This window comes from Aquarana catesbeiana, linkage group LG03 (genome assembly GCF_042186555.1).
Source record: "Aquarana catesbeiana isolate 2022-GZ linkage group LG03, ASM4218655v1, whole genome shotgun sequence".
NCBI classification, from domain to species: domain Eukaryota; kingdom Metazoa; phylum Chordata; class Amphibia; order Anura; family Ranidae; genus Aquarana; species Aquarana catesbeiana.
This window is the reverse complement of record NC_133326.1, coordinates 476010020-476031064: the sequence shown is the minus strand read 5'-3', so window position 1 is coordinate 476031064 and position 21045 is coordinate 476010020. Positions and strand designations below refer to the sequence as shown.

Below are 21045 nucleotides of genomic sequence, written 5' to 3'. Positions count from 1 at the left end.
CCCTACAGTGGTAAGAAATACATACCCCAAGTATAACAAGGGAGGGGATTTTTATTAACTGCCTCGATGGAAGTGGTCTTATATAAACTCTTGTTTTTGCCTTTTTTATCTTTTTGCAATTTTCTTCTTTTTCAAATTTTTTCTCACATGTGTCTTGCTGTAACAGATAATATTCAGTTCTAGGCTGCACAATAGTGGAGGGGGGACCAGTCCAGTTGTTGCAGACTGATCCTCCCCCACTATGCTATGCTTGCCGCTCGTGGATCCGTGGGACCCGCTTCCCTACTCTGGGGGGAGCGGAGCCCGGGAACCGTATCGAGGGGTAAACAGACACAGGGAATTCCCAATAGACATGGGGAGTCCCCATATGCTAATATTCAATACAATTTACCCACAGACACCCCTATTCAACTTACTCAGACTGAACCCTCATAGTAATGAAGAGACTACATCTTGAGCAATTACTCAAAAACTCTATCACCACAAATTAATGGGGATAGGTAAAAGGTTTAGTTTTTGATAGCCTTAACGAATAACCTATTCCCTAAAGCGAAAATAGTTATATGATCAATTCATAGCAAAAAATTTAAATCCACTCCTTGAGTAGATATGTTTTTTCTTGTATGTGTGTTTTTTTTTTTTTTAAACTCTCGCTGCAATGTAACAGAAAACAATCAGTACTAGGATGCAAAATAGTGGTGGAAGGGACGACCCCTTGTTTTGGGTTGATCCCGCACCACTATGAAAGGACAGCCCTTCTGGGCTTCGAGGGACCTTCTCCCCTATTGTGGGGGGCGGGGCCCGAGAGCTGAGATGGGAAGTAATTAGACAAGGGGAACTCCCATCTAACATGGGGTATACCCTAAGGTTATAGTTAGCACTGTTGGCTATGTTTATTTGTTTTAGTAAGATTTGAATGAGTAGAAATACATACACTTAAAGAAGTCTTGATCATAGACTCAGAATCTTAAAATTCACCTAAGTAACATTTGATCTGGATAGATTAATCATTAATCATTGGGCTTACCAATTTCATGACTAAAGAAAGAAAAAGGGGGAAAAAAAAAAAAAGGGGGGTTTGTATACAAATATCCCCCTTACAACCACGGCTTACACCACATAGTTAACTCTTAAATTTAGCTCTTTATCACCCCATCGCAACACACTTGAAGACACATTATTGTACCTTACTAGTCCTTATGTGTGCCGACACCTCTGATCATCTTCCAGGTTTATTGTCCCACCACAGTAGTCCTATTGGACTCTAACTGACACTCCGGAACCCCTTGTAACTAGGTGGTTAGGTTTTCCGATAACCACCTCCGGTAAAGATCATACACAGAGCGTGGATTATTCACGACTGTGCAAGCTAATACTTTCTCATACCCCAAGCCACAATCCGTGGGGAAGTAACGGATAAACGTACGATCTGAAACCCCTTTACCCCCTCCCCCTCTGGTCATCTACCTCCTCTATAGCTCTACCTATTATTCTTACTACCCTATTTCCTCGTAAGGGCTGCTCTTCCAAACCACACATATACCCCTCCCCTCTCTCTCTAGACTCTTAAAATGCTTTCGAAACCGAGAACCAGTAAGATGCAAATCTCACTAAAATGCTTATCCCTTAACATTAAAGGCCTAAACCTACCAGAAAAGAGGTCACAAGTCCTTGCAGCTCTGACAAAACACAAAGCACACTGTATCCTACTTCAGGAGACACATTTCAGAACTAACGCCATACCCAAATTGACAAACCACATCTATAAACAAGTCTTTCACTCCACCAACCAGGAATCCAAAACAAAAGGAGTCTCAATTCTCATTTCCAAACAAGCTGACTTCCAAGTGACAGACACATTAGTTGACCCGGACGGCAGATTTATATTCATAAAAGGAACATACGCAGCCAAACCCATCACCATAGCCAACATTTACTGCCCAAATGAACACCAAGTGTCCTTTGTCAAAAAAATCTGTGTCCTTCTACAAAATTTCCAAACCGGTTTACTGCTATTAGGAGGCAACTTTAATGTACCATTAAATCCCAGCATCGACACGTCCACAGGTACATCCACACTTACATACCGGGCCTTACGCCAAATGAAACTTCAATTACAAAACCTTACCCTTCATGATACCTGGCGCACCATGTACCCATCTGATAAGGACTATACATTCTTTTCAGCCCCACACCAAAAATATTCTAGGATAGACTATCTATTCCTATCACAAAATGATTTACCCTTACTCACGCAGGCGACTATTGAACCAATGTTTCTGTCGGACCACCACCCTATCTTAGTAACACTCACCTTCCCCGAAAAAAGAGAAATTACCAAAACATGGCGACTGAACCCTGCACTACTTAAGGACCCTGACAATTTGACCCAGTTACACTCTCGCATACAAAACTACTTCAGAGAAAACAACACCCCAGACATCTCACCAATCACTATATGGGAAGCACATAAGTGTGTACTAAGGGGGGGAAATCATTACACTCACATCCACAATCAAAAGGAGACATCAGGAACAAATTAGATCTTTGATCCAGACCATAAACCGACTAGAGGCTACACACAAGCAAACAACATCACTAAACACACTACAGGAACTACTACAAGCCCGCTCTGCATTACTAGACATATTAGGAAAGCGTACCAGAAGGAGATATATCCTTCAACAGAAAGTGTTCTATGAACACAGCAACAAGAGCGGGAGACTGCTCGCTCGGGCAGTCCAAGCAACCAAAGCACCCTCTAGAATCCACATGATTGGAGATAAACATAACACTCTTCTCTCCAAAAATGCAGATATAGCCAAACACTTCGAAGAATATTACTCTAAACTGTATAACATAAACCAACATATCGACCCTAAACCAAAACAGGACGACCGAAAGTCCCAACTAAAAAAATTTTTAACACAGTTCTGCCCCAAACCTATCACCTCTCAACAAGCAGAATCCATGGAAAGCCCCCTGTCTTCAGAGGAACTCCAACTAGCAATCAAACAGATGAGCGTAGGCAAGAACCCAGGCCCAGACGGTTTTCCATTAATATATTACAAAAGTTTCCAAGATATTTTGATTCCAGAAATGCTTAAATCCTTTAACTCCCTCGCAGACTCGCACACATCAACAAGCAGACTACTAGAAGCACACATAACCCTCATACCAAAGGAAGGCAAGGATCACACACAAGCCCCGAACTATAGACCGATTTCTCTACTGAATGTAGATATCAAACTATACGCCAAAATGTTGGCAAAAAGGCTACTACCATTTATCCCTGGTCTCATATCCCCCGACCAAGTTGGGTTTATCCCGGGAAGAGAGGCCAGGGATAACACTATCCGTACCCTAAATATACAACATTGGCTAGCCACTTCTGGAACCAAGGGCTTTCTCCTATCCCTAGATGCTGAGAAGGCGTTTGACAGGGTGGCCTGGGATTACATGCAGGAGGTCCTCAAGGGCATAGGCCTCAAGACCCGCATGTATACACATATCAACGCACTATATACTAACCCCTCAGCCAGGGTAAGAGTCAATGGCCTGCTGTCAAACGCCTTCTCTATAAGCAACGGTACCCGCCAGGGATGCCCACTCTCCCCACTGATCTATGTCCTGACATTAGAACCCCTACTGAATAAATTATGCAACAACTCAGATATTAAAGGAATACCCATTGCACATAAAGAGTTTAAAGTAGCCGCGGATGACATTTTACTTACCCTCCAAGAACCTCGAATCTCCCTACCCAACTTACTGAGAGATTTAAAACATTTCGGAGAATTATCTAACCTAAAAATTAACTATACCAAATCCAATGCCTTGAATGTATCTCTTACCCCGCAAGAAATAACCCATGCCCAATCGCACTTTCCATTTCATTGGGAAAAAGAAGCCATTAAGTATCTAGGAATACGGATTACTGAACGAACATCAGACCTGTATAATCATAATCACGCAAAAGCACTAACTAAACTTCAAACAAACTTTAAAGAATGGACCAACTTAAACATTTCCTGGTTCGGCCGCGCAGCCTTAATAAAAATGATTGCTCTCCCCCGCCTCTTATACCTCATGCAAGCAATCCCTATACACTTACCCCCCTCCTTTTTTGCCAAATACAAAAGTATGTGCATAGCCTTTCTTTGGAACAACAAATCTCCACGCATAAAATATACCCGATTAACCCTCCCGAAACTTAGAGGGGAAATCGGCCTTCCTGACTTATACAAATACCACATGGCATGCCATCTGGTCAGGATTGTGGACTGGAAGATACACCATATAGAAAAAGCATGGGTGACAATAGAACACCTTTATACTCACACCCCCCACTCATATTCTCCCCTGGCTTCCTCCAAGACTATGGCCTCAGACCCTCAAGACACACCCCTTTATATATCCCACTCTAATGGCCTTTAATAAAGCCATAACAGTGCATAAATTATCCACACATATAGGACCTCTTACCTCCATACGAGGAAACCCAGAATTTCCCCCTGGTGAAACCTTGAAATTCCTACAAACTGAATGGCCACATACAGAGATAAAGGCCCACACATTTTTTGACAAGGGCACTATATGTTCATATCAAGACCTGAAATCAGAATATCATACAAAAACATTCCCTTTCTGGTCCTACAGACAAATAAGACATTATTTAACATCTAAAAGCTCAACCGCAATATGGACTAGAAAATTAACAACATTTGAACACCTCTGCTCAAGCGACTCACCTCAGAGACATATCATCTCTCAAATCTACTCAATGCTCCATGACGACGGCCTAACAAAACCTTCTGAAATCCCACGATACTCATGGGACACAGACCTACAACTCACACTGACAGAAGGAGACTGGGAAACCATATACTCTTACGCACACAAAGGGTCAATGAATGTAGCGATACAAGAAAATGGTTACAAAATCATAACTAAATGGTATAGGACCCCATCACGATTACACAAATTCTCTCCATCTATACCTGATGTATGTTGGAGATGTAAAAAACCAGTAGGTTCCATGATACACATTTGGTGGGAGTGCGACTCCATCCAGATTTTCTGGAGGGAGGTCCACTCTATCATAGAACAAGTCTCCACATACACCTTAAACTTCACCCCTGCCCAATATCTATTGCATCATACTACACTTCCCAAACACGAGTACTTTAAATCCCTGGCCATGCATATGGTCAATGCTGCAAGACTATGCATTCCAACCCACTGGAGAACAACAGACATACCCACAATTAGGGAATGGTTACAGAAAATATCCAAGATAGCAGAAATGGAAGAACTGATCTCTATAGCTCAAGAGCGCAAACAAAAATTCACAACCACTTGGGCCTGTTGGAACCACTTCAAAACGAAGGATTATTATAAATCTTTATTCCCAACATAAAGTGCAATAATTCAGATCCCTCTCCATTACTGGATTCCACAGTATTCCCTCCTCCCATTGTGCGGGAGGGAAGATAAAGCATATAATGGAAGAGCAGCCCTCACCCCCCCCACCCCTCCTCCCCGCCTACCACACTATCCCCTTTTCTAAAAACACACTTAATCATATTCTCCTATTTCTTAATATTTAAGCCCCCTCTTTAAACACCACACACGGGAAGCTTTCTTTGATCAAAATGTCATAAGCTGACTAAAAGGGAAAATCATACAAACACCATAACTAACCATTTGGTACCAAATAAGCCTTTAGAGACACGCTATCTTGAACAAAGCTAAACGAATTCAAATGCTCTAAATGTTATTTAAAGGAGCATCTCTATCTCGAAATCCAACTATACTGAATATAAATACAAGACTCTCTAAGGGACTAAATTTAAAACATATTGTTCGATTTTCCATGACTTAAGATGTAAAATTATGCTTGTTTTTTTTACTTGTGTGAAACATGGAAGCCTCTTCTCTTGTACTTTATACATATGTAACACAGATTGTAAAAGTTGTATGCACAATTGCTTGAATAAAAATCTTTTATGGAAAAAAAAAAAAGAAAAGAAAACAATAGATTAGAATAGAAAATAACAGAATAGTATTAAAAAAAAAAAACTATAGAATAGAAAAAATATAACCATCTTCCAAAATTTGAACTTCGAATAGAATACATTCAAATTTGAATAGAATAGAAAATAATAGAATAGAAGAGAAAATAATAGCGAAGCTTGGAATAGAATAGAATAGAAAATAATAGAAAAACGTAGAATAGAACAGGATAAACAAATAAAAAAATAATAGAATTAAAAAAACAATAGAATAGAAAGAATACAACCATTTCCCAAATTCAAATAGAATCAATTTGAATAGAATAGAAAATAATAGATTAGAATGGGAAGAGGGTTAAATTCTTTCTATTCTATGCTATTCTGTTTTTTTCTATACTACTCTGTTATTTTCTATTCTATTCTATTCAAATCTATTATTTTCTATTCTATTCAAATGCAAATTGATTCTATTTGAATTTTGGGAAATGGTTATATTATTTCTATTGTATTGTTTTTTTTTATTATTCTATTCTTTTCTTTTAGAATTTAAGAAGATAGCTATATTCTTTCTATTTTATTCTGTTCTTTTTTGATTCTGTTCTATTCTATTTGTTTATATTCTGTTCTGCTCTTTTATTTTCTATTCTATTTTGTTCTGTTTTACTCTATTATATTATATTCTTTTATTTTCTGTTATTTTTTTTTCTATTCTATTCCTTTATTTTCTATTCTATTTTATTCTCTTTGGAAATTGGAAAACGATTCAAATTTGAAAACTATTCTAAATTGATTTGAAAACTATTCAACACGATTCAAATTCCGAAGATTCGACTCGCTTCCAATACGAATAAACAAAACAAATTCCAAAAATGAATTAAACGGATTAAATGAATTTAACTAAACAAATGTATTTAAATAATGAAACAAAAACAAACTTTTTCATTCTGCACGTCTAATTTGCAGAATGTGCTGTACCACAATGGCAGGTTCCTAGTCACTATTTCTTTTCACGTAAGGCTATTCCAGCTCTCTACCATCACGTGAAAGACAATGTTGTGACATTGTTGGGCAAGGCAGTCACCCGCAAGGTCCACGTTCCTGCTGACATGTGTTACAGCATGCATGGTCAGGGACGATATATTTTGTTCACAGCATACTGGGTAACTCTGCTTGCAACTGGGAAGGACGCAGGACAGGGATCAGTGCTGCAGCTTGTTGTGCCCCCACATCTCCATACAGCTAGTGGGGATGATGCAAGATTTGTCAGCTCCACCTCCTTCTCCATGCCCTTCTCTGCTGAATTGTTCCATGAACCACAAGTAAAATTCAGCGGGAATTCCACCTTCCCATAAACCACCTGATTTGTGACATGCCTGCCAGGTGGAACTCGACTGTGGCAATGCTGCAGCAGCTGCACATGTAGCAGAGGACCATCAACGTGTGCCTGTGTGAGTATGGCACAACAGGCTCAGGCCGGCTCAGCTTGTTTTCCCCATGCAAATGGCTGCTGATAAAGATGCATGCACTGTACTGTCACTATTTGAGGAGGCCATAAGGATGGTGAGCCGTGAAAATGCATGCATCAGTGACACAATCCCTGTTGTGTTCCTGCTGGTGCAGACTCTATGAACAGGGCACTCGAGGCAGAGCAGTGGGAGGAAGAGGACTTCCTTTCCTTTCAAGGTCCACTTTATGCAGACCCCATTAATGAGTTATAAAATCAAAAACGAAGCATGTCAAATCAGATGGAAAAAAAATATGCACCAGGGGAATGTTCACAAATGCCAGGAGCCTAGTCAATAAAATAGAGGAACTGGAGCTGCTATTACACCAGGAGTATGTGGACCTCATGGGAATAACAGAAACTTGGTTTGACAGCTCACTGTCAGAAACTATGAAATCAGATCGAGACAGAAGTACAGTTAAATCACATTTGTTTAATAATAAAAGTAAATAGAACAAACGTAGTCAAAACATAGCCAAAGTTCGGTAACCAAGACGGATAGTCAACCAAGCCAGAAGGTCAGGGATCAGTGTAGTGGAACAGCAAGCAGGATCTGGAGCCAGAAGGGATGTCAGCCAAGCAAGTCTTTAAACAGGAACGCAGGAGATAGTCTCTGTGATGTTGACCAAGGCGAAGGCAGAGATCCTCTGGACTGGACTGCTTAAGTAGGCAGGACTGATGAGCAGGATATCATCAACAGGTGAGTAACTGTGGAGAGATAGGAGCTGACAATTAGCCAACAGCTGAGCGGCCAGCTCAGATAAGGAAGGGCTGAGCCCAGCCCTGACACTCACATGACTGGCTGGCAAACATCCAAGGGTATTCCTTGTATCGGAGGGACAGGGAGGGTAGAAGAGGGGGAGGGGTGTGTATATATATATATATCAAGAATGATTTAGGGGTAGAGGAGCAGAATGACATCAGTGATGGGGCAAGGGGGGGTGGAGTCTGTATGGGTGGAACTCCAAAGGGTGGAAGTAAGTGGGAAATTACTAGTGGGGGTACGTTACAAGCCCGCTAACCTGAGGGAAGAGGTGGAGTTGTATCTCCTTTCACAGTTAGAAATGGCAACAAGACAGGGAAATGTCATCATAATGGGGGACTTCAACTATCCTGACATTGACTGGGCGGAATAGACAGCCCACTCATTAAAGGCCCGCCATTTATTAAATGTTCTACAGGACAACTTCTGGTCCCAATTGGTGGATTCCCTGACTAGAAGTATTGCTAGAACTTTTAATTACAAATGATACAGATCTGGTTTCAGATGTGGAAATATGGGACAACTTGGGAACTAGCGACCACAGAATTTTTACATTCCAAATAAATCATAGGAAAGGAAGGCACAAGGTGAGTGCAATAATACTAAATTTCAAAAGAGCCAACTTTTCTAAACTGTGCTCAGTGCAACAGGATATTAAGTGAGGCCAAATCCTTGAAACAGTGAACACAGAGGGAAAACTGGGATGCTTTAGGAAGATTTAAATAAATGTGTCACCCAGTACATTCCAAGGGGTAATAAGTATAAAAGAACAAAGGTTAAACCTGGGTGGCTGAATCAAAATGTAAAATGTCATATTAAGGACAATAAAATGGCATTTAAAAAGTATAAAGCGGAGGGGAGGAGAGTAAAAATAATGCCAAGACGTTTTTTAAATATATTAACAGCAAAAAGGGAAGATCGGAACACATAGGCCCCATAAAGGACGAGGAAGGGAAGGTGGTTAAAGATGACAAGGAGAAGGCAGCTGTGCTAAATGCTTTCTTCTTCTCGGTCTTCACACAGGTAAAGGAGGACCATGACAGTATTGTTAGCAACACGCCACAGGATCTACCCTAGTGGCTAACAGAGGCCGGAGTCCGGAAAAGATTAGAGAAGCTTAACATAAATAAATCACCAGGACCAGATGGCTTACACCCAAGTTTCCTTAAAGAACTCAGTTCAGTTATAGCCAGACTGCTATTCCTAATCTTCATGGACAGCATACTGACAGGATTGGTACCAGCTGACTGGTGAAAGGCCTACATGGTACCAATATTCAAAAAAGGGCAGAGATCTATTCCTGAGGACTATAGACCTGTCAGTCTAACGTCAGTAGTTTGTAAACTATTTGAGGGGGTGATAAGGGACCATATACAAGAATTTGACTAAAACAGTATCATTAGCAGTAATCAGCAGAGGGTTTACGAAAGGTCACTCTTGCCAAACCAACATATTAACATTAGACACGAAGTGGGCTGCCATCTTGACAAAGGTAGGCCAGTGGATATGGTATATCTGGATTTTGCAAAAGCATTTGATACAGTCCCCCACAAACGGTGAATTTACAAGCTGAGTTCTGTATGCATGAACCATTAGGTTTGTTCTTGGATAGAAAACTGGCTAAGTGGTCGTGTCCAAAGGGTTGTGATAAAGAACATGTACTCAGAATGGTCTAGAGTGGTTAGTGGGGTACCCAAAGGCTCTATCCTGGGACCAATTCTGTTTAATTTATTTATAAATGATATAGAGGATGGGATAAATAGCTCAATCTCAGTGTTTGGTGAGGACATAAAAATATGCAGGGCAATAACACAGCAGGATATAGAAACTTTACAAGAGGACCTGAATAAATTAATGGGGTGGGCTACTGCATGGCAAATTAAGTTTAACATTGAAAAATGTAAGGTAATGCACTTGGGGGGTAAAAATATAAACACAAGTTACTCATTAGGGGGAGAACCCCTAGGGGCTTCCAGGATGGACAAGGATCTAGGGGTCCCAGTAGAAGACAGACTGAGCAATAGCATGCAGTGTCAAGCTGCAGCTACCAAAGCCAGCAGAATATTAGCGTGCATTTAAAAGAGATAAAACGATTATTCTGCCACTTTATAAAACTCTGGTTCGGCCACATCTGGAGTATTCTGGCCACCAATCCTCAGCAGGGATGTATTGGAGCTGGAGAGAGTCCAGAGAAGGGCAACTAAATTAATATGGGGACTGGAGGACCTCAATTATGAGGAACGACTACAAGCGCTAAATTAATTCCCCCTGGAGAAGAGACAATTGAGAGGCGATATGATAGCGTTATGCTGGGATCACTGTTGAGATATTTGAAGAAGTATTAAAATTTTCAGTCCCAGGTAGTGTAAGGGGACACGGGGCCAAACGATGAGACTGGAAAAGAATTGGTTTAACCTTAAGCTACGTAGGGGCTTTTTCACTGTCAGGGCGGTAAATATGTGGAACTCTCTTCCACAATCAGTGGTGTCGGCAGGAAGTATGGATAGTTTTTAAAGAGTCTTGGACGGGCATCTTAGCTAAAATAATATACGGGGATATGGCAGGAGGAGGATTCTGGCAACCTTTAACAGGTGTTTTTTTCATCTCCAGAACCCTTGAGAGTAGTAGAGGCAGTTCAAGATACTGTAATCCTCAGTGACCCCGAGGAGTCTGCTTCTCATGCCTCTGCAAACTTGTGGGCTCCCTCATTCTTCAAAGCCTGTGAAAAGCCTCGAGAATACATAGCATCAAAGAGAAGGATCACTATTGGTTGTCAACCCTCCTTGACCAACATCACAAGGGGAAAGTCTCTAAACTCATCCCGTCCCCACAGTGGGAGCAGAAGATGAAATCTCTTGAGGACACCTTAAAGAGGAGTTTATGTAACACCTTTCCTGACTCTGGTAGTTTACAGTCTGGTGGAAAATGTCGTTTTGAGGCTTCTGTTGGCCAAGAGAGTAGCGGTGGAGAAGGGGGCCACCTTCAAAATATTTTTAGTCCTCTGCGCCCAGGGCTGTCAGTTTCTACATCCCATCGGCAGCATCTTCATCATATGGGTGATTATCTATGGGCGAAAACTTAGCTTCTGTTGGTCAAGAGAGCAGTGGTGGAGAAGGTGGCTGCCTAAGTGATGCATTTCTGAATTTTTTTAATCCTCACCGCCCAGGGCTGTCAGCTTCCACATCCCATCGTCAGCCTCTGCATCACACAGTGGACGATTATCTAGGGGTGAAAACAGAGATGAAGAGCTTTCCAGTTGACGAGCCACTGGCTTACTGGGTCATGAGAATAGACCACTGGCCAGAACTTGCCCAGTATGCAAAATAGCTGCTGGGCTGCCCTGCATCCAGGGTGCTTTCCAAATGGGCATTCAGTGCTCTATCCACAAACTCCTTGGACCGGTTGACATTTATCAAAACGAATCAGTCCTGGATTAGCAGCAGCTATCAAGCCCCTGATGCTAATGCAGATGTCGCTGATTAAGTGCTTTTTGGATCTCAAATCTCTGAAAGACTGTCTGAAAGGCTGCTTAGCTTTGTGGGTGTTGAGTTCATCTGGAAGAATTTTTTTGCTGTAGGTTTCATGGGCACAATTAACACCCAAGGACCAATTTTTCCACACCTGTTTGACAGGTGCATATCATTGCAATTTTTGACAGCAAGGCCAATTCTTGCTTTTATCAAGAGCACCTCTATAGGGTTATGGTGTGAAGGTACTACCGACACACAAAGACTAGGGATGAGCCGAACACCCCCCTGTTCGGTTCGCACCAGAACATGCGAACAGGAAAAAAGTTTGTTCGAACATGCGAACACCGTTAAAGTCTATGGGACACGAACATGAATAATCAAAAGTGCTAATTTTAAAGGCTTATATGCAAGTTATTGTCATAAAAAGTATTTGGGGACCTGGGTCCTGCCCCAGGGGACATGGATCAATGCAAAAAAAAGTTTTAAAAACGGCCGTTTTTTCAGGAGCAGTGATTTTAATAATGCTTAAAGTCAAACAATAAAAGTGTAATATCCCTTTAAATTTCGTACCTGGGGGGTGTCTATAGTATGCCTGTAAAGGGGCGCATGTTTCCTGTGTTTAGAACAGTCTGACAGCAAAATGACATTTTGAAGGAAAAAACTCATTTAAAACTACCCGCGGCTATTGCATTGCCGACAATACACATAGAAGTTCATTGATAAAAACGGCATGGGAATTCCCCAAAGGGGAACCCCGAACCATAATTAAAAAAAAAAAATGACGTGGGAGTCCTCCTAAATTCCATACCAGGCCCTTCAGGTCTGGTACGGATATTAAGGGGAACCCCGGCCAAAATTTAAAAAAAAAAATGACGTGGGGTTCCCCCTAAATTCCATACCAGACCCTTCAGGTCTGGTATGGATTTTAAGGGGAACCCCGCGCCAAAAAAAAAAAAAAAAAAACGGCGTGGGGTCCCCCCAAAAATCCATACCAGACCCTTATCCGAGCACGCAACCTGGCAGGCCGCAGGAAAAGAGGGGGGGACGAGAGTGCGGCCCCCCCTCCCTCCTGAACCGTACCAGGCCACATGCCCTCAACATTGGGAGGGTGCTTTGGGGTAGCCCCCCAAAACACCTTGTCCCCATGTTGATGAGGACAAGGGCCTCATCCCCACAACCCTGGCCGGTGGTTGTGGGGGTCTGCGGGCAGGGGGCTTATCGGAATCTGGAAGCCCCCTTTAACAAGGTGACCCCCAGATCCCGCCCCCCCCCTGTGTGAAATGGTAAGGGGGTACATAAGTACCCCTACCATTTCACGAAAAAAGTGTCAAAAATGTTAAAAATGACAAGAGACAGTTTTTGACAATTCCTTTATTTAAATGCTTCTTCTTTCTTCTATCTTCCTTCATCTTCTGGTTCTTCTGGCTCTTCTGGTTCTTCCTCCAGCGTTCTCGTCCAGCATCTCCTCCGCGGCGTCTTCTGTCTTCTTCTCCTCGGGCCGCTCCGCACCCATGGCATGGGGGGGAGGCTCCCGCTCTTCTCTTCTTCTTTTCTTCTCTTCTTCTCTTCTTCATTTTCTTCTCCGGGCCGCTCCGCAATCCATGCTGGCATGGAGGGAGGCTCCCGCTGTGTGACGGCGCTCCTCGTCTGACAGTTCTTAAATAACGGGGGGGGGGGGCGGGGCCACCCGGTGACCCCGCCCCCCTCTGACGCACGGTGACTTGACGGGACTTCCCTGTGGCATTCCCCGTGACGTCACAGGGAAGTCCCGTCAAGTCACCGTGCGTCAGAGGGGGGCGGGGTCACCGGGTGGCCCCGCCCCCCGTTATTTAAGAACTGTCAGACGAGGAGCGCCGTCACACAGCGGGAGCCTCCCTCCATGCCAGCATGGATTGCGGAGCGGCCCGGAGAAGAAAATGAAGAAGAGAAGAAGAGAAGAAAAGAAGAAGAGAAGAGCGGGAGCCTCCCCCCCATGCCATGGGTGCGGAGCGGCCCGAGGAGAAGAAGATAGAAGACGCCGCGGAGGAGATGCTGGACGAGAACGCCGGAGGAAGAACCAGAAGAGCCAGAAGAACCAGAAGAACCAGAAGATGAAGGAAGATAGAAGAAAGAAGAAGCATTTAAATAAAGGAATTGTCAAAAACTGTCTCTTGTCATTTTTAACATTTTTGACACTTTTTTCGTGAAATGGTAGGGGTACTTATGTACCCCCTTACCATTTCACACAGGGGGGGGCCGGGATCTGGGGGTCACCTTGTTAAAGGGGGCTTCCAGATTCCGATAAGCCCCCCGCCCGCAGACCCCCACAACCACCGGCCAGGGTTGTGGGGATGAGGCCCTTGTCCTCATCAACATGGGGACAAGGTGTTTTGGGGGGCTACCCCAAAGCACCCTCCCAATGTTGAGGGCATGTGGCCTGGTACGGTTCAGGAGGGAGGGGGGGCCGCACTCTCATCCCCCCCTCTTTTCCTGCGGCCTGCCAGGTTGCGTGCTCGGATAAGGGTCTGGTATGGATTTTTGGGGGGACCCCATGCCGTTTTTTTTTTTTTTTTTTTTTTGGCGCGGGGTTCCCCTTAAAATCCATACCAGACCTGAAGGGTCTGGTATGGAATTTAGGGGGAACCCCACGTCATTTTTTTTTTTTAATTTTGGCCGGGGTTCCCCTTAATATCCATACCAGACCTGAAGGGCCTGGTATAGAATTTAGGGGGACTCCCACGTCATTTTTTTTTTTTTAATTTTGGTTCGGGGTTCCCCTTTGGGGAATTCCCATGCCGTTTTTATCAATGAACTTCTATGTGTATTGTCGGCAATGCAATAGCCGCGGGTAGTTTTAAATGAGTTTTTTCCTTCAAAATGTCATTTTGCTGTCAGACTGTTCTAAACACAGGAAACATGCGCCCCTTTACAGGCACACTATAGACACCCCCCAGGTACGAAATTTAAAGGGATATTACACTTTTATTGATTGACTTTAAGCATTATTAAAATCACTGCTCCTGAAAAAACGGCCGTTTTTAAAACTTTTTTTTGCATTGATCCATGTCCCCTGGGGCAGGACCCAGGTCCCCAAACACTTTTTATGACAATAACTTGCATATTAGCCTTTAAAATTAGCACTTTTGATTTCTCCCATAGACTTTTAAAGGGTGTTCCGCGGCATTCGAATTTGCCGCGAACACCCCAAATTGTTCGCTGTTCGGTGAACTTGCGAACAGCCAATGTTCGAGTCGAACATGAGTTCGACTCGAACTCGAAGCTCATCCCTAACAAAGACCAATTTTTCTGCACCTGTTTGACAGGTGCATATTATTGCAACTTTTGACAGCAATGCCAATTCTTACTTTTATCAAGACCACCTCTATAGGGTTACGGTGTGAAGGTTCCACCGACACCCAAAGCCCAATTTTTTCACACCTGTTACTTCTATCCAAAGTATCTAAAAAAAATGTGATAATCTTGGCCTAAGTGTACTATAGATGGCTTCTTCACAAATGTTTGAGAGTTTTTGTGCAAATAGTGTGTGTTCGGCCCATGTCTATTCCTTAATAGGGATGGGCCGAATGGGCCCCTGTTCAGTTCACACCAGAACTTCGGAACACCGCGAAAGTTCAGACCCAAATAACAAACCCCATTAAAGTCAATGGGACCCGAATGTCAAAAATCAAAAGTGCCCATTTTAAAGGCTTATATGCAAGTAATTGAGCATACAATGGTTATAGGGGTCCGGGTCCCACTCTGGGTGACATGTTTCAATGAAAAAAAAGGTTGTGAAAAACTTCCTTTTTAAATGAGCAGTGATTTTTGTTGATTTTTAAAGTGAAAGCCTAAAAATGAAAAATTCCTTCCAATATAGTGCCTGGGGGTCCCCTTAGTCTACCTGTGGCAGATCTGTATCATGTCTAGAATCTGCTGCAGCAATAATTGCATTTATGAAGCCAAAAAAAATGACATTTTCCCTGCAAGCTGCCTTTATTTTGCTCAGCAACAGTTGAGGAGCCAGTGTAAATGATGAGGCCACAATTTAGTGCACTGGGAACAAGATTAGAGATTTTTTGGATACATTCTGGTGTCACTTTGACTTTGTATAGAAGTAACGGGTGCGTACAAAATTGATCTTTGGGTGTTGGTGATGCCTTCCCACCGTAACCCTATAGAGGTACTCTTGATGAAAGCAAGAATTGGTCTTGGTGTAAAAAAATTGCAATGATATGCACCTGTCAAACAGGTGCAGAAAAATTGCTCTTTGGGTATCTTCCCACCGTAACCCTATAGAGGTGCTCTTGATGAAGGCAAAAAAAATTGCAATTATATGCACCTGTCAAACAGGTGCTGAAAAATTGGTCTTTCGGTGTTATTTGTGCCCATGAAACCTATACCAAAAACATTCTCCCAGATATAATGATTGAACACCCCCAAAGCTAGGCAGCCTCAAAGTCCTGCAGAGATTCCACATCCCAAAAAGACTTAATTGGTTACATCGGCATCAGGGGCTTCATAGCTGGTAATCCAGGACTAATTCATTTTTATAAAAGTCAAACAGTCCACAGAGTCTGTGGATAGATGCGTTCTATGATCAGTAACAAAACCTCCTGCAGCACTGAATGCCCCTTCTGAAAGCACGCTGGATGCAGGGCAGCCCAACAACTAAATAGCATACTGGGCAAGTTCTGGCCAGTGGTCTAGTCTCATGACCCAGTAAGTGTCGGGTCACCTGAGGCCAGGTGACAGATGCACACCGCTGGGATCAGGAGTGCACCGCAAAGGTAGTGGATCCTATGGCTGACTGCTGCGGATGGGAGTCTGGGTGGTAAAGGAAGGCAGGCCCGCTGGAACACCAAGATATATCCCACAGGGGCTAGAGTGTAAGATTCCCTAGGGCGCGGAGTCTAAGAGCCAGCAGGTGTTCACCAGAGCCTCTAGTGGCCTCTAGTGGTGAGGATGGACTGGGCTGCAACTGGCTCCAGGTCGCGACCCCCAGGGTCTCCCAGCTCACGCCCACAGTAGGCTACAGGAGGATAGAGATAGTAAGGGAAAGCCAAAGGTCGGGGCAACTAGCAGACAAGGATAAACATAGAACATGCCAAAGGTCAGGGTCACAAGCAGACAGGGGTAGTCAAGAACAAGCCAAGATCGGTAACTGGAATCAGACGTAGAAGACACAGCAAGATGCACACGGAAGCTAACACACAAAGTTGATCAGCAGGGTTGGCTTGCAGTGCACAGGTTAATATAGAGTTCTCTGATAGGGGCTGGGGTGGAGCCATGCTAGAGGTGAGATTACAAAAGCAGTCAGGTGAGAGTGGCTGGTCCCTAGAGGTGAACACATGGAGAAAGGTAAGCTGACAAACACTACTGCATAACCATGACAGTACCCCCCCTCTTACGAGTACCCCCCCCCCTTCCTTGCCTGGGACCAGGTTTAGAGGGGAACTTCAGATTAAACTTCCTCAACAGACGAGGTGCAAAGACCTCAGAAGCGGTGATCCAAGACCTCTCCTCAGGTCCAAACCCTTTCCAATGCACGAGGTACTGAAGAATGCCTCTACAGAGTCGAGAATCCAAAATGTGACTAACCTCGTACTCCTGATTATCTCCTCCTCAGAGACCGTCACCGCGATAGGGGGAGGATGAAAGAACTTATTGAGGACTAAAGGCTTCAGAAGGGCAACATGGAAGGAGTTAGCGATTTTGAGGCTTTTGGGAATCTGGAGTTTGAAACAAACCGGATTCAGTTTAGAAGTTATAGTGTATGGACCAATGAATCTTGGGGCAAATTTGAGAGAAGGAACCCGGAGTCTGATGTTCCTGGTGGAAAGCCAGGCTTTGTTTTCTGGCTGTAGAGAAGGTGGCTTACGCCTGCGACGGTCAGCAAAACTCATGAATTTGTTGGCAGCTTTCTGGAGGGAATCATGAAAGTCAACCCACATGGAATTGAAGGATTCCTGAATGGTAGCAAAAGCTGGGATGTCAGAAGAACAGGTCATAGGAAGAGGGAGCTGAGGATGTCTTCCATAAACAGTGACAAAGGGTGTTTTCTGAGAACTGACGTTGACATGATTATTGGGGGAGAACTCTGCCCACGGGAGTAGAGATGCCCAATCATCGTGATGAGCCAAGACCAAGGTATGGATAAAGACTTCCAACTCCTGATTAACCCTCTCAGTCTGGCTATTGGATTGGGGATGGTAAGAAGAGGTAAAATCCAAGGTAATGTTGAGGGATTTGCAAAAGGCTCTCCAAAAGCGAGAAGTAAACTGAACACCCCTGTCCGAAACGACATGGGAAGGGACAATCTCTCGTACAAAAATGGGAACCAAGGCAGGGGTAGAAGGCAGACCAGGAAGAAGAACAAAATTAGCTATCTTGGAGAACCGATCGATTACCACCCAAATGACCGTATTATTCTCCGACAGTGGAAGATCGGTGATAAAATCCATTGGAATGTGGGACCAGGGCTCCTTAGGGATGGGCAGGCATGTACTAGCCATCAAGACTACCAGAGTTCCCGGTGGGCCGATGGCTCAGTGGGCCGGTTTGAGTGACAGCCTGTCAAAGTAATGGCTGCGCGGCCCACACAGCCATTACTTTGAGCACTGCTGTACTGCAGGGGTGGACTGACCTATCGGCACTGTGGGGCCCTATGACAGCTGTAACACTAGCACTGGAAGCGGCTGTAATAAGACCTCTCACAGTGTACTGTTCCCTGTGGGCCCCTCCTTCACTCCCATCCACCCCGGGTGCTTGTACATGACATCATCCGGGACAGACGAGAAGAGAGTAGGGGCCAGAAGAGAGCAGCGCGCCATAAGAGGTCTTATTTCAGGCATCGGGTGAGGCTGTGTACTATTGCCATCACTGGGGAGGGGGGAGCAGAAGCAGCCAGTACAGATGTAGGGGGCCCAGGCCCCAACAGGATCGCAGGAGGCCCCATAATACTCTCCTGTTCCCCCCCAGGCTGTCCTCCAGCCCCCACGCTGTCCCCCTCTGTCCTCCAGCCCCACGCTGTCCCCTTCTGTCCTCCAGCCCCCACGCTGTCCCCCTCTGTCCTCCAGCCTCCACGCTATCCACCTCTGTCCTCCAGCCCCCACGGAGTCCCCCTCTGTCCTCCAGCCCCCATGCTGTCCCCCTCTGTCCTCCAGCCCCCATGCTGTCCCCCTCTGTCCTCCAGCCCCCATACTGTCCCCCTCTGTCCTCCAGCCCCCACGCTGTCCCCCTCTGTCCTCCAGGCCCCATGGTGTCCTCCAGCCCCCACAGTGTCCCCCTCTGTCCTCCAGCCCCCATGCTGCCCCCACTGTCCTCCAGCCCCCATGGTGTACCCCTCTGTCCTCCAGCCCTCACGCTTTCCCCCTCTGTCCTCCAGCCCCCACGCTGTCCCCCTCTGTCCTCCAGCCCCCACGCTGTCAACCTCTGTCCTCCAGCCCCCATACTGTCCCCCTCGGTCCTTCAGCCCCCACGCTGTCCTCCAGCCACCATGGTGTCCTCCTCCCCCATGCTGTCCCTCTCTGTCCTCCAGCCCCCATGCTGTCCCCCTCTGTCCTCTACCCCCCACAGTGTCCCCCTCTGTCCTCCAGCCCTCAAGGTGTCCCCCTCTGTCCTCCAGCCCCCAAGGTGTCCCCCTGTGTCCTCCACCCCCCATGCTGTCCCCCTGTGTCCTACACCCCCCCAGCAATATATATACTGCTTTTGTGCGTGTTTGCAAAATTAAAGTGGGCCAGTCTGGATGATGTCCAGAGCCAAATTTTTGTCCCAGTCCAGCCCTGGGGATGGGCAAGGGCATGAGAAGACCAGCAGGGGCTTGTGTGGAGGATTTAGACTGAGCACAGACATGACAAGCCCTAATGTAATCCTTAACATCCGAACGGAGATTAGGCCACCAGTAGTGATGTCCGATGAGCAGGAAGGATTGGAGGAACCCAGCATGACCTGCCTCCTTGGAATCATGTCCCTAATGAAGGATCTTAGCTCCTAGCTCAGTGGGGACAAAGGTCTTGCCAGGAGGAATTTTTGATTCCAGGGTGGTAGAATGGGCAACAATGCATGAGGTCAGAATGATCAGCTCAAGATCAGGGGTGGATTCCTCGTCCAAAGTGTCAAATGACCTAGAGAGCACATCATCCTGACCATTGCAGGAACCAGGTTTGTACGTAATTATGAATTTAAAATGGGAAAAGAAGAGACTCCACCTGGCCTGTCTGGGATTCAGACGTTTAGCATTCTGTAGGTACTGTAGATTCTTCTGATCAGTAAAGATCGTTATGGAGTGAGGGGAACCCTCCAAGAGATGATGCCACTCCTCCAACACCAATTTAATTGCAAGAAGTTCCTGATCACCAATGGCATAATTTCTCTCTGCCTGAGAAAAATTTTTGGAGAAGAACGCACATGGTTGACGTCTCTTCTCAAAGAATTGAAGAAACACAGCTCCCACCCCCATCGAAGAAGCGTCCACTACAATAAAAAATGGGTCCCCAGTATTTGGTCTCCTCAAGAGAGGTCTAGAAACAAAGGCCTGTTTCAGGTTGTGAAATGCAGGTCAGTCTTTGGCATTCGCACCCTTCTTGGTCAAAGCGATAATAGGCGCGGCAATGGAAGAGTAATTCCTTATGAACTGCCTATAATAATTTGTGAAACCAAGATAGCGCTGTGTGGCCTTGAGGCTAGCAGGAAGGGGCCAGTTGGTAATAGCCGAGACCTTTCCAGGATCCATACTAAGACCCAAACTTGAGACAAAACATCCCAGAAACAGGACCTCAGATTGGTCAAAGGAACATTTCTCCAGCTTGGCATAGAGATTATTCTCTCTAAGGCGCTGAAGTACAGTGCAGACATGATTTCTGTGAACAAGCAGATTTACTGAAAAGATGAGAATGTCATCCAGAAAGATGAGAACAAACTGGTACAGCAGATCCCTGAAGATTTCATTGACAAAGTTCTGAAACACAGCTGGAGCATTACACAAACCAAAAGGCATAACCAGGTATTCATAATGCCCGTCTCTAGTGTTAAACGCAGTCATCCATTCGTCACCTTCCCGTATTCTAATGAGATTGTATACACCTCTGAGATCCAACTTGGTGAAAATGGAAGCACCCTTCAACCTGTCAAATAGCTCAGATATTAGGGGTAAGGGGTATTGGTTTTTGATAGTCACTGCGTTTAAACCTCGATAGTCGATGCAGGGTCTCAGGGTACCATCCCTTTTGGCAACGAAAAAGAACCCTGCTCCTGCAGGTGATAAGGATTTCCGGATGAAACCTCTCTCCAGATTCTCGGCTAAATACTCAGACATGG

At 44.8% G+C, this 21045-nt stretch overlaps 1 long non-coding RNA gene across 2 annotated transcripts in view; it reads right to left on the bottom strand.

Moving 5' to 3' along the window:
• The window catches only part of LOC141132505 (uncharacterized), a 283878-nt gene that overhangs the window by 65115 nt on the left and 197718 nt on the right, over window positions 1-21045 (bottom strand). Inside the window, exon 4 of one of the 2 annotated variants that reach the window (XR_012242915.1) lies at window positions 8049-8226. The exons of the other annotated variant lie outside the window; for it this stretch is intronic. This is a non-coding gene — a long non-coding RNA (uncharacterized lncRNA). Of the gene's footprint in view, window positions 1-8048; window positions 8227-21045 lie in introns of those variants that run through there. 2 annotated transcript variants of the gene reach the window in all.